The sequence below is a fragment of the Mandrillus leucophaeus genome, unplaced genomic scaffold (assembly GCF_000951045.1).
Source record: "Mandrillus leucophaeus isolate KB7577 unplaced genomic scaffold, Mleu.le_1.0 Scaffold1181, whole genome shotgun sequence".
Lineage (NCBI taxonomy): Eukaryota > Metazoa > Chordata > Mammalia > Primates > Cercopithecidae > Mandrillus > Mandrillus leucophaeus.
Genome location: NW_012100110.1, coordinates 581,725 through 595,896, shown reverse-complemented (window position 1 = coordinate 595,896; position 14,172 = coordinate 581,725). Strand labels below are relative to the sequence as shown.

The window sequence follows — 14,172 nt, the reverse complement described above, 5'->3', positions numbered from 1 at the left end:
ATTCAATATAGAAAAGAGTGGTTAAAAGGCATAAGAAAATAAATTCTCATATCAGACTGCATTATCAACATGTCATTTTTTTATTTTTAATGTCAAACTTCCTTGCCCTGAAGGAAAAAAATTGAAGCTTGCAGTTGACCAGCTATTCCATAACTTGGAGTATGTTTGGTCACCTTTCTTATGAAATGGTAATGGAAAAATTCTATAGAAAATATAAACTTCTGTGTGAATGAAGTGAGATTATAGAGTTACAAAATTAACTTTTGTGCATAACTTGTGGAGCTAATAGCCTTAATTTATTATTGTATTTCATAAATATACTTTATTTCAGGGAAGAAGAACTAGGTCTGGCATAGATCAGTCTACCTGTTGGAGAAAACCAGAAATAGGAAAGAGAGTTATTAATGGTTCATTCTTAGCTGAGAAAAATTCAGTGTGGAATAATTAAGGTTAGTTAGAGAAATAATTATGATTATGTTAAGGAGTTCACAGATATTATTGAAAGTAAATTGGTTAAAACTGATTTGTTAATGTAAATGGGGCCAATAAACCAATTAGATAATCTCTCTACTAAATTGATGTGATAATAGATGATATCTGGAGGGAAGTAAAATAGATGACAAGGTTAGTGGTAATGAGACTTCATTAAATCCTAGTACTAAAGAGATACTGTGTACATTAGTGACAGCTTAATTCTAGAAATAAAAGTTGATGTTAAGAATTGATATGGGGCCTGTGGTGACTCACACCTGTAATCCCAGAGACTTGGGAGTCTGAGGCGGGAGGATTATTTGAGGCCAGGAGTTCCAGACCAGTCTGGGCAACATAGTGAGACCCCATCTCATTCACTCATAAATAAATAAATACATAAATAGCAAGCCCAATGTGGTGGTGAGTGCCTGTATTCCCAGCTACTTAGAAGGCTGAGCCAGGAGGATCGCTGGAGCCCAGGAGTTCGAGGCTGCAGTGAGCTATGATTGCCCCACTGTACTCTAGCCTGGGGGACAGAGCAAGACCCCATCTCTAAAATAATAATAACTGATATAATGTTGGCACTGCTGAAATTAGGCAGGTATTAATTTGTGTGAAGGGCTGTAACAAAGGAGTTGAATAAAGAGCCCAGGTTCCAAACTGATTTGAAATTCCAGGTAAAGTGTAAGAATAATAATTCATATTTGTATGGGACTTTATAATACTCTGAATGTTTTCATATACAAGATCTCCTTTGATTCTTATAAGAACTCAGGGTAATAGTACAGGTTTGGAGGTTCTGAGAGGCTAACAGACTTACTGAAGCAAATAGGGACTAAATGACAGGAGTGGTACTTGAACCCAGGGCTCCCTACCAAAATGTTTTTGCTTACTGCATTGCTTTTTTATGGTTGCTGTAACAAATTACTACAAACTAGGTGGCTTAAAGCAATAGAAATTTATTCTCTAACTCTTTTGGAGGCCAGAAGTCCAAAATCAAGATGTTGGCTGAGCCACATTCCCTCTGGAGGCTCTTTGGGAGAGAAATCTGTTCCTTGCCTCTTCCAGCTTCTGTTGTGTATGGGCATTCCTTGACTTGTGGCTGCCTCACTCCAGTCTCTGCCTCTGTGGTCGTTATAGCCTTCTTTTATGTTCTGTGTCTTCTCTTCTGTGTGTCTCAAATCTCTCTCTCTGCCTTTTTCTTCTAAGGACTGACTTTAAGAGAATCTGCTTGTCACTGGATTTAGGGTACACCTGGATAATCCAAGATGATCTCATCTGAAAATCCTTAATTACATCTGCAAAGATCTTTTCTTCAAATAAAGTAATACTCACAGGTTCTGGGGATTGGGACATGGACGTGTCTTTTCAGGAGCCACCATTCAACCCACTAAATTCGTTATATGCCATTTAATGCTTTATCTTCCTTTTGGATTGAAGAGATACTCTTCTGTTTGAAGATGGGCAAGTGGGCTGGGGAATTTTTGGCTAGTAGGTAGAAAGAAATTTTAAAAATATTTCTGGTTGGTGCTGTTTAGTAAATGCTTATTAAACTTTCAGAGGTCAAATATCTCGAACACAAACTGGAGGAGTAAATCAGTATAAAGTGAAAAATACGATATTTTCTCCAAAAGGCAGTCACTGACTACTTTGGCAGAAAGAAGAATTGAAGTGATTACTCAAGAGTTCCACCAAATTGTTGTGCTAGCTTTTACATTTGCAAACTATAGAAAACGGGACTAAATTAAGTAGCAACTGACTTTTCATTATTAACAATATTACAAGTTGACTTTTTCATTTCTTGTGTAATTGAGATAAAAGGGCGGTGGGTGTGTATGAGAGAGAGAGAGAGAGAGATTTTGTTAATGGTTTTAGTATGATTCATTTCTTATGTCATATGGGCATTCTAACTTGAATCATATTAATTAAGGTGATCTATGTATGTAAACTCTTTGAGGGAGGGACTTCGCGTGTCTTATATACAGCTATATCCCCAATGTAGTTCCTCACATGTGGTAGATGTGCTCAGACAACATTAGCTGTATTAATGAAAGGACTTCTTATGATACCCAAATCTCGCAGCCACAAGTCTCATTACAATTTACTTTATGGAGCGTCCCTGATGGTAATAAGGTCTATTAATTGTAGAATTGTCCCTGCTGACTTTAAGAAACTTCACTGTGTGTCCTTTTACCCTGACAGAGCCTACAGCTTTTTTCATCTCCAATAATCTTCAGCTCCAGGCCAAAAAACTATTGTTCTTGCCCTGCTCACATTAATTGAAATAAGTCAGTGAGATTCCTTCTGCCCACCAGTTCACTTCTCACTAGCATGGGGCTCAGCTACCATTAGAGATGTTAGGGTGGGGCCGTTGTGCAGTTCTTCAGACTATTAGTGCTGTACGCTATGTTCTGAGGAGTGTTCAGGCTTTTGTCTTCTCAAAAGTGTGTAAAATTTTGACTCACTGATACAGCTTTTGATGTTAACAGATAGAAGTATACTGACTGTATGTGCTAGGCTCTTCCATGTGTTATATCAAATGTTGCTTCCAGCCAACCTGAAAAGCTAAGTAGTAATATTGTCCCTATTTTACAGAAGCATAAAGAAGTTAAGCAAACCAACCCAAGTTCACACCAAAATTTGAACCCAGGTAGCCTTACTTCAGCGCCTGTGTTCTTAACCATGTCCAATGACAGCCTCATGCTCATTTGTTCATAAGTAACCTGTTCTTTCCTTCTAAAAGCTTTTCTGTTTTGTTTTGAAGCTCAGAAATTAGAAATTTGACTAGGATATATACAGGCATATGCCCTTTTCCATTTATCCTGTCTGGCACTGAATGAGCCCTTTTGATTTCATAATTCTAGTCTCCTCCTGAGGGAAGTTTTCTTGTATTATCTTTTGATTATTACTTTTTCCATTATGGTCCTTGTTCTCTCTCTGAACTTGCCTTTTATTTCCAATTAGACCTCCTGGACCTGCTGCTTAGTTCTCTTATCTTTTTATTCAAGAATTCCATTTCATTTCTTTTTTTTTTTTTTTCACTCCAAGTAATGTCATACACATTCACCTGCTTTTCCAGATAACAGATTTGTTCTTTGGAGGGTCTCCTATACTTTTTACTTCCTCAATTGAAATTTAAAATTTATAAATCATGTTTAAAGAATTACCTAATCTATTATTTTCTTCCAGTTATTCCCTTGCATTCAACAGCATATACAAAATAAAATATATAAGTAAACATGGTTTATTTTAGAAATATGAGACTATTTCAACATTAGGAAATATTAATGTAAGATATCACTCTAATAGATCTAAGGAAAAAAATTTAGAATCATTTTCACAAATATTGCAAAGGTATTTGATAAATCACTACTCATTCTTGATAAAAACCAAAGAAACAAAAAACAACTCTTATTAATCCAGGAAACGAAGGCTATTTTCTTAATGGCACACCAATATCATAGTTAACATTGAAAGTTAATTTTGAAATACTTGAGCAATATTCCCTAAGAGTATCTTCAGAACTGTAGATCTGATGTTTATATAAAAAAGGGTATCTTGGTGTATTAGGGTAAAGCAAGATGTTACAACAAACATCAACATTTCAGTGTCTTAGTAAAATAGAAATTTATTCTTCCCTCATGTAATAGTCCACTGCGGATGTTTCTGGTTGGCAGACAGTTGTTTTTTTCTGTGTGGTAACTCAGGGACTTAGGCTCCTTCCATCATAGGGATCCACCATTCCCTAGGGTCTTGAATTCTTCTGTTTCCAGTCGACAGAATTGCAGAGATAGGGTGGAGAATGCATACTTTCTTCTCAGTTACCTTGGCCTGGATACGACACACATCAGTTCTGTTCACATTCCCACATTCCATTGGCCAGAACTAGGCACGTTACCTCACCTGTCTGCAAGGTGTGTGTTCCAGGAGAGGGAAACGGAAAACATTATCTGGCTGGGGAGCCACAGGTGTGGAAATAGTCTCATTTGTAGTTGGAAGGAGTAGAAATTAGGAACGCCTTAATGGAGGGCACTGTGTGATATCTGTCAAATTTTAAGACATACATGTTCTTTGACCTCAAAATTCCACTTCTAGCAATTTTTCCTACAGATATACCCACAAACATATGCATGTTTACATTTGGAGGGTATACCTAGCAATATTGTAATAGTAAAAGATTGGAAGCATTCTGAATGTCCATCAAAGGGGACTGAGTTGGAAACATTCTGAATGTCCATCAAAGGAGACTGAGTAAATTATTGTATATCCATACATTGAAACACTGCTGCCACTGAGAGGCAGTGATACATGTACCGACTGGGGAGAGAAATGCAAGGTATAAAACTGTGTTCACAGCTACCATTTACTTAAAAAGAGAAATATATACATGTATGCTCGTATATTCATAGAATATTTGTGGAGGGATCACAATAAACTGTGGAAGGATCACAAAAAATGTAACAGTGGCTGCTTCTGGTTAAAATTATAAGGTCATGTGGCATGGGATGAGAGAGTCAAGCTTTTACTGTGTACTCTTTAATACCTTTTGATGTGCATCTATTTAAATATAAAAGTCAGTTGTAGAAGTATAATAAATAACATGGAAAGATGGCTATCTCATATTGTTGCCTAAAAACCAGCTTACTGAAAATTAGGTACAATATGTTCTCACTTTTATAAATAAATAAATGGGATATACAGAAATGTATGGTTTGTGGGTTTTTTTGTTTTGTTTTGTTTTTTTGCTTATCTGTATTTTTGGATTTTTTGTAGTAAACATGTATTACCTTTATAATTAAAACAATTATAAAATGAAGAAACACAATAAAAACTTTCTTTTCTTAGGAGTCCTTTTTGGCCCTGCCATGAAACTTGGGCTCAAGCTATCCTCATGCTTCTGCCTACCTAAGTGCTGGGATTACAGGTGTGAGCCACCGTGCCTGGCCGAATGAGTGAAGTAGTTGTGCACTTTTTGCCCTTGTGTTACGTAGCCTGTATTCAGTACTATACCCCAAATATCACTGACTTGTTAGCAATGCCATTGGCTTATTAGGTACAGTTCGAAATCCCATGGGCCAAAGGTTTCCTTTCTAAAATGATATTGGTTGCCTCCAGGAATCTGTCTTTGCATCCTAAGTTAGCATGGGTCTGTTATATATGTAGTCAGAAATGAAAAAGTTAAAAAAAAAAAAAAGAATAATCAACCTGCTGATGACATGGTCTCTGCTCTTATACAGGTGAATACACTCGTATTTGCTTGGTATTATAATTTAGAATAGTTTCTTCCTATTTTTCTTTCTCTACTATTTTCCTTTCTTCATTTCTATCCTTTTGCTATGATCCCTCCTTGTACACACATAGTTGTAATTTTGCTGTAGGTTATCAAGGGTCATTTATGAATAAATGAGAAGAAATACAAATAAAAGAATTGGGAGCTGAACAAATTATTTGCAGCAGTAAGATTTTTAATTGGAAATTGCCTGAGAATAGATTCTCTGTACTTCCATTTTATTGCTACTATGTCCTTATCATTCATGTTTCTTCCCTGTGCTCTAGTCACAGGGCTCTGCTTATACCTCAGGAGTTTTTTCCTGGGGCTTTTTTATTTGGAGGTCCTTTTTTGTTGGAGGTCCTCTGCATGTATCCATTGATTCAAATTCTGTGATGGTAATTTTTTTTTTTTTTTTTTTGAGATGGAGTTTTGCTCTGTTGCCAAGGCTGGAGTGCAGTGGCATGATCTCAGCTCACTGCAACCTCTGCCTCCCGAGTTCAAGCAATTATCCTGCCTCAGCCTTCCAAGTAGCTGGGATTACACGCACCTGCCACCACGCCTGGCTAATTTTTGTAATTTTATTAGAGATGGGGTTTCACCATATTGGCCAGGTTGGTCTCGAACTCCTGACCTTGTGATCGGCCCACATCGGCCTCCCAAAGTGCTGGGATTACAGGCATGAGCCACCATGCCTGGACTGTCATGGTAAATTTTATGTGTCAACTTGCCTGGGCCACAGGATGCTCAGATACCTGGTTAAACATTATTCCTGTGTGTGTCTGTGAGAGTGTTTCCAGAAGAGGTTTGAACCGGTAGATGGAGTAAAGCACATTGCTGTCCCCAATGTGGATAGGCATTAGCCAATCGGTTGAGGGCCTGAATAGAACAAAAAGATGCAGAAAAGAAGAATTCCGCCTTTCTGCCTGAATGCTTAAGTCTTCTCCTGCCCATGGGTCTTCTCCTGCCCTTGGATTGGGACATATGCCTTATGCCTTTCAGTTCTGAGGTGTTTGAAGTTGAACTAGAACTTATGCTATCAGTTCTGGTTCTTATGCCTTTGGACTCAGACAAATTACACCACCACCACCTTTCCTGGGTCTTCAGCTTGCAGACGGCAGATTATGGGACTCCTTAACCTTCATAGCCATGTAAGACAGTTCCTCCTCATCAATCTGTATCTCTGTCTATCTCGATCTCTCTTCTATTGGTTCTGTTTCCCTAGAAAACAACGATCTTCCTATAAAGAACCAATTCAGATACTATCTTTGTCAAGTCATCATAGACATTCAATTTTTTTCTCTTCTCATTATTCCATTAAATTATACTTGCCTGGCATGTTGGCCCATGCGTGTAATCCCAGCACTTTGAGAGGTCAAGGCAGGAGGATAACTTGAGGCTAGGAGTTTACAATCAGCCTGGGCAACAAAGCGAGACCCTGTCTCTACAAAAAGAAAAGTTAGTAAATTAGCCAGATGTGGTGGTGTGCCTGTAGTCCCAGCTACTCAGGAGGCTGAGGTGGGAAGATTGCTTGAGCCCAGGAGTTTGAGGCTGCAGTGAGCTGTGATTGCACCACTGTACTCCAGCCTAGTCAACAGCAAGACCCAGCCTCTACAAAAAAAGAAAAAACAAAATTGTGTACTCTATTAGAGCACTAATTACAGTTTGTTCATCTGTTCTATACATTCATTGAGTGTCTACTGTACGTACGTTGTTCTGGGAGCTAGGATGAGACCACTAAGACAGTCTGCCATTGAGCAACTCAAGAGAGTAATGGAGGAGGCAGATAAGCAGTTTCAGTGTAATGTAATAAGGGCAACATATGTGCAGAGGATTATTTGGGAATACAGAGAAGGAACAGCTAATCTAGAAGGAGGTGAGGAATAATCTAGAAGGAAGTGAGGAAGTCCGGAAAGAGTTGAGTTGAATACTGAAGGTGAAGAAATGGAGGTAGGGAAGGGAGTTTTTCAGATTGATGGAACAGCACATAGGACATGGAAATGTGAAATACATGGCATGTCTGAAGAATGGTAAGTCTCAAGCTGGACTGTGAACAAGGAAGTGGCAGGAGATGAAGCCAGAGAGTAAGAAAACTTGCAATTGTGTTGGGCCATTTGTGCCAACCTAGAGATGTGAGCTTTCTGAAAGCAATGTAGAACTGTTAGGATTTTGTGTAGTGGAGCAATGTAATCAAGCCTTGAATTCTGTGAGCTTCTTGAGGGCAGGAATCAAGTCTTATTACTGTATCACCTTAGCACCTAAATAAGTTGAATTGGATTTTCTGGGTTCTCCTCCAATATTTAAAAGAATTCATTTATCTGAAATAACAGTAATCGTGTTGCAGACTTTTTTCACTCCATCAAATCCATAAGCATTATCTTAAACATAATTAAACAATCCTATGAGGTAGGTACTGTGGCTTAGAAGGTTTAAATGAGGGGACTGTGGTGTAGTAGTTAAGTCCGCTTAGATTTGAATTTCACTTTCCCCAATTCCCAGTTTTGGATCTGAAAGTTAGATATATGCCTCAATTCCCTCCTCTGTAAAATGATAATGATAATAATGATACCTACCTCAAAGGGAGTTGAGAGGACTGATGATAACATGTTAATGCATGTAAAGTGCTTGACCCCATCCTTGCTACATGATTACATGTTCAGTCAATGTAATTCTTAGTAATTATGAAGACACATGCCCCAAAGTCACATGAGCAATTTGTGGTAAAGTCCAGGGTGAACAAGGCAATCTGATTTCAGAATTCACACTAATTACTATACTATGCTATGCTTCTGCAGTTACAGTGAGATGATTACAGATTGATCGGTTCTGAAGCAGTGAAACAAAATGAAGAATTTCAGTCAACATGGGAAATACTATTTGGAGTAGGGAGTTCTTAAGGGCTCTTCAGATTATCCCCACTTAAAGAACTCTTTCCTTGCTACCCTGCTGCACACAGGGAGTTATGTGAGAAATATATCTCTGTAATTTACGCAAATGTCATTAATTTCAGATTCATAAGGCACATGACTGATGCACCAGGAGAATATCTGAAAAAGCTCCCCCTTTGGAAGTCAGTCTGTAGTGCTGACATCTGGCATACTGTGTCAAGTCTTGTTGCTCTGTTCCCCTTCTTTATACTCCCCAGATTTTTCCAACTTTAGGACCCAAGTGGGAGTCTTATGTTGGAGGATGTTGTGCAAACCACATGCGTAAAGAAAATAATTTACATTTTTCCTTTCTTAGCTTCTGGAACATCAGTGATTCCATCCTCCCACTTCTATTGGGCAGAAATTGAGGTATTCTCCTTATGCTCCCTCATCTTCTCCAAAACCTGCCACACACACACACACAAACACAAACGCGCGCACACACGTGCGCACACACACACACCCCCTACTCCTTGCCATTCATGTCAGCAGAGATCCAACATAACTACTTTTTTTTTTTTTTTTTCTGATTCAAGGGTCCAAGAACATGCAGTCTTTGGTAATAAAGGAACTCACTAACAATTCAGGTTTTCTCCTCCATTCCCACCTTTTCCATTCACAACTGTCTTTAAGCTTTCTTTTCTCTGTTTCTTTGCTTACCATTTAATCTTTTTATTCCTCGCACAATGCCTGGTACATAGTGGACATTCAGTAAATCGTTTTGAAAGGATAAAAGACAAGATGCATTGTATATTTGATACCTTAATATTCAGTTACAGAAAAATGTCCAAAAATATTACCTTTCTTTAAATGTCTTATGAGAGCAGATTGTTCTTAGCAAGCAGGCTTCACCTTCACCTTCATTGCTGCATTAGAACTCCCGCAACCTCTATATTTGTTTGATTGTCCTGGTGAAGCTCTGAGTAGTAAAGAAACTGGAGGGAGGCCTCACAAATACTGAAAGAGATGTCTGGTTTGGAGGCAGGTCTGTCTCATGGTATGTTATTCCTCTAGATTCTTTTTCAATTTTCATGACTTCACAATGGAAAAGTTTCCACAGATTTAAGGCCATAATGGAAATTAATAAACTGTAGAAGACATAACTGCTGAAAGGAGATGTGGAGAAAATCTGAGGGAAGTAGAAGATATTCAGAAAACCCAAGTTAATTGCTTTGACTTACTTTCTAGGTTTAAAATCTCCTTGGAAATCATTGGCTTCTACAGACTTCCAACTAGGAGGGCAACAGACCTAATTCTTTAATTCTCCAATTTGTTTTTCTTTTCTTTTTTCTTTTTTTTTTTTTTTTAAAGATGGGTTCTCACTATGTTTCCCAGGTTGTCCTTGAAGTACTGGGCTCAGGTAGTTCTTCTGCCTCAGCCTTTTGAGTAGCTCTTACTTTCCAATTTCTGAACCCCTTGCTTACATCATCAGTTGTGTTTGAAATCATCAGTTGTGTTTGAAACTGTAGTAGTCTTCTTCCCTTATTTTCCTCCTATCCCAACCTGCCCACACACCTTTTCTCCCACCAACTCAAATTTTAGAATTTTTAATTAGCTCAGATTGGTTGGCAGCACTTGTTGATCAAGGTGCTAAAACCTAAAAAATTATAGCTATAGGTATCCATGGTTCGTGGTCCAGAATAAGTAACCTTTATATCTAAAGAGCTCAAATTTATGTAGACAGTGATGCAGAGACAACCCTCTCCCTGCTGGTTTCCTAGGAAAGCCTTTAGAAATGTGAAAAAGAGATTTAAACTTTAGGACCTTATCTTTGCCTGAAAGTCCAGACTCATGTTTAGTCTGGGCCATGATGATGCACTAGTGGACTCTCTAGACATGTTCAAAACAGTGAACCTGGTCCATCAGAACTTTGGCCCTGGGTCTTGTACAATGTACTGCAATATGCAGCAGAAACAGTCAACGTGGGAAAGATGAACATTTGCTCCTGAGCTCAGGCAAAGCGTGTGTGTGTGTGTGTGTGTGTGTGTGTGTCTACAACCTGGAGATAGTAGTCTCCAAGACTTCCAGTGAAAGTGATACCAAAGCTTGAATTTGGGATGTTTCACATACAAATCTTGCTCTGTCTCTAAACTTCCTTAAGAAGTTAGAAAAAGAAGACCAAACTGAACCCAAAATAAGTAAAGGGCAGAAAGCAGCCAAATAGAGACAACAGAGAAAATTAACAAAGCCAAAAGTTTGTTCTTTGAAAAGTATAATAAACTTGATGAACCCCCAACAAAACTGATAAGGAAAATCATCCATTTGTCATGACTTTCAGATCCATTAGTTAAAGATAAGTGTTATGTTCATATGCAATTTCTTATTTCCCTTGTATCTGTGGTTTCATGCCCATTTCCAGTCTTATTTTTGTGTCTGTTTTTCTTCTTTGATTTGCCTTATTTGATTTATCTCAACATACAAAATAGACTTATATTCCATTCTGTGTGTTTACCAATTCTGTAACTTACGCATTTAATTTTTTTAGTTTTCACATCCTACATTCTCAGTTATATTCACTGTTATATTTTTTTCTTTTTTTTTTTTCTTCAACTCTTAAGTTCCAGGCTACATGTGCCGGATATGCAGGTTTGTTACACAGGTGTACTGTGGTATTTTGCTGCACAGATCACCCATCACCTAGGTATTAAGCCCAGCATCCATTAGCTATTCTTCCTGATGCTCTCCCTCCCCCGACCCCACCCCTGATAGGCTGCAGTGTGTGTTGTTCCCCACCATGTGTACATGTGTTCTCATCGTTCAGCTCCCACTTATAATTGAGAACATTCGGTGTTTCGTTTTCTGTTCCTGCTTTAGTTTGCTGAGGACAATGGCTTCCAGTGCTGTTCATGTCTCTGCAAAGGACATGATCTCATTCCTTTTTATGGCTGCATAGTATTCCATGGTGTATATATACCACATTGATCCTAATTTCTTTATTCATTCTTGTCATTTCTCATCTTTAATATCAAAATATGTTTAAGGCTACAAATATGCTCTGAATACTATTTTGGCCATACTTATAAGGTATTTTAATAGGCTTTCTTAGAATTGTATTTGTATTGATATATAATAGTTGTACATATTTTGGGAGTACCTGTGATATTTTTATACCAGTATACCATGTGTGGTGATCAAATCAGGGTAATTGGGATATCAATCATTGCAAACATTTATCTTTTCTTTGTGTTGGGAACATTACAATTCTTTTCTTATTTTGAAATATACAAGTTGTTGTTAACTGTAGTAATCCTATTGTGCAATCAAACACCAGAACTTATTCTTCCTATCCAACTACATTTTTGCACCCCTTAACCAACTTCTCTTTATCTCCCTACCCCTCAGTCTCTGGTAATCACCATTCTACTCTCTACCTCAATGAACATACTCTTACATTTTTAGTAGTAATTTTCATGTCATTAATCTATACATTTTCTCTTGGCCCCAAAAAGTGATTTAGGAGAGTGTCTGTTAAAATATTCAAGAATTTATGTTTTTTTTGCTCTTGTTTGTTAACCATTAATCATCAATTTCAAATTTTCATAACATTGTCAGAAACTGTGACCTCTATATTTTCTGCTTTTGGAAATTACAGTTTTCTATCTGGACTACCATATAATCACATTTTGTAAATGTTTAAAGTGGACACTGGGAAAGAATGTATATTGTCTCTTTGTAGTTTAATATTTATCACTGATTTTTATATATCCTCATTTCTTTATATCCTTATTTTCTTTATATCTTCATTCTGTCAATTACCGAGAGTTGTGTCAGAAATTTCTTGCAGTTACTGTGGTCATTGCAAATCCCTCCTGTATTTATAATAGTTTTGTTTATATATTTCAGATATAAACATTTCTTATGAAGTATATCTTTATCAATACAAAATGCATTACCGTTTCATTTAATGTTTCATGTAATGCTTTTGCCTTGAAATCTACTATGTCTGATAATATTGCTACCCATCTGTTTGTTCTTTACTACAATTTTTGCCCAAATTTTATTTTTAACCTACCTAGGTCATTGTTATAATGGCATATATAAAGCTGTTAGTTTTTTTTTTATAGAGGTAAAATATACATACTATGAAATGCCCAATCTTGAGTATACAATTCAAGTTTTGATAAATGTATATACCCATGTAACCACTATCCTGATCAAGAAATCAAAAATATCCACCACTCCAAAGTTACCACATACTCCCATAGGCAACCACTCTTCTTACTTCTATCAACATAAATTTTGCCTGTTCTGGAAGTTTATATAAATACAATTGTTCAGTATGTACTCTTTTGTGTCTGGCTTCTTTCGCTCAATGTTTTCATGATTTGCTCTTGTTGTTTCACATATCAGTATTTCATACTTTTTTCTTCCTGAGTAGTAGTCTTTTTTATGAATTATACCACAATTTATCTTCCTGCTTACAGACACTTCTTCCAGTTTGAGGCTAGTATGAATAAAGTTGCAGTGAACATTCTTATACATGTCTTTTTGTGGGTATACATCTTCATTTCTTTTGGACAAACACCTAGAAGTAGAATTTCTGGGCCACAGCATAGGTATATGATTAATTTTAAGAGAAACTGCAAAAAATGCTTTCCAAAGTGAGGTACAATTTTATACCCTCATCACAAACTTCTCCAATTTTAGCCTTTCTAGTGGGTGTAAAATGGTATCTCATAATTTTAATTGGCATTTTCCCAAAGACTAATGGTATTGAGCAATTTCACAGATAGTGTATTTGCTATTTGTACATCTTCCTTGATGAGCTACATGCTCAAGCATTTTGCTCATTTTCTATTAAGTTCTTACTATTACTGATTTGTAGGAGTCTTTATTTATTCTGAACAAAAATCCTTTGTCTCTAATGTATGTGTTGCAAATATTTTCTCCCACTCTCTTTTCCTTTTCCATTTTTGTTATGGTAACTTTTGATGAGCAAAAGTTTGTAATTCCAACTCATCACTTTTTTCATTTCTGTTTAGTGCTATTTATGCCCTAAGAAATCTTTGCCTAACACAAATTTGTGAAGATACCCTCTTGCATTTTCTTCTAGAAGCTTTATAGTTTTAATTTCACATTTGGGTCTATAATTCATCTCTAAGTACTTTGTGGGTTTTGGTGTTGTCTTATAGAACTGTGTTATTCATTCCATTTTCCAATTGCTTGCTGCTGATTTATAAAAATACACTTTTTATATTGACCCTGTATCCTTCAGTCTTTTTACATTCATTTATTAGTTCTAGTAGTTGTTTTGTAGATTCCTGAAGATTTTCTATGTAAAAAAATCATGTCTGTGAGAAAGAGGTGGTTGTACTTTCTTTCCAAGCTTTAGAGCTTTTATTAGTTTAGTGCAAAGTAATTGTAGTTTTTCCTAATATTTATTTTTCTTGCCTCATTAGAACAGGTAGGACCTCCAGTACAATATAGAATAGAAGTAGTAAGAAAGGATATCCAAGCCTGTAATCCTACCACTTTGGGAGGCCGAGATGGGCAGATCACGAGGTC

General features: G+C 36.9%; 1 long non-coding RNA gene across 1 annotated transcript in view; it reads left to right on the top strand.

Moving 5' to 3' along the window:
* Positions 1-336: 336 nt before the first annotated feature.
* The window catches only part of LOC105528450, a 217,075-nt gene continuing 203,239 nt past the window's right edge, over positions 337-14,172 (top strand). The window contains exon 1 of the long non-coding RNA XR_001004357.1: positions 337-449. This is a non-coding gene — a long non-coding RNA (uncharacterized LOC105528450). The remainder of the gene's footprint in view (positions 450-14,172) is intronic.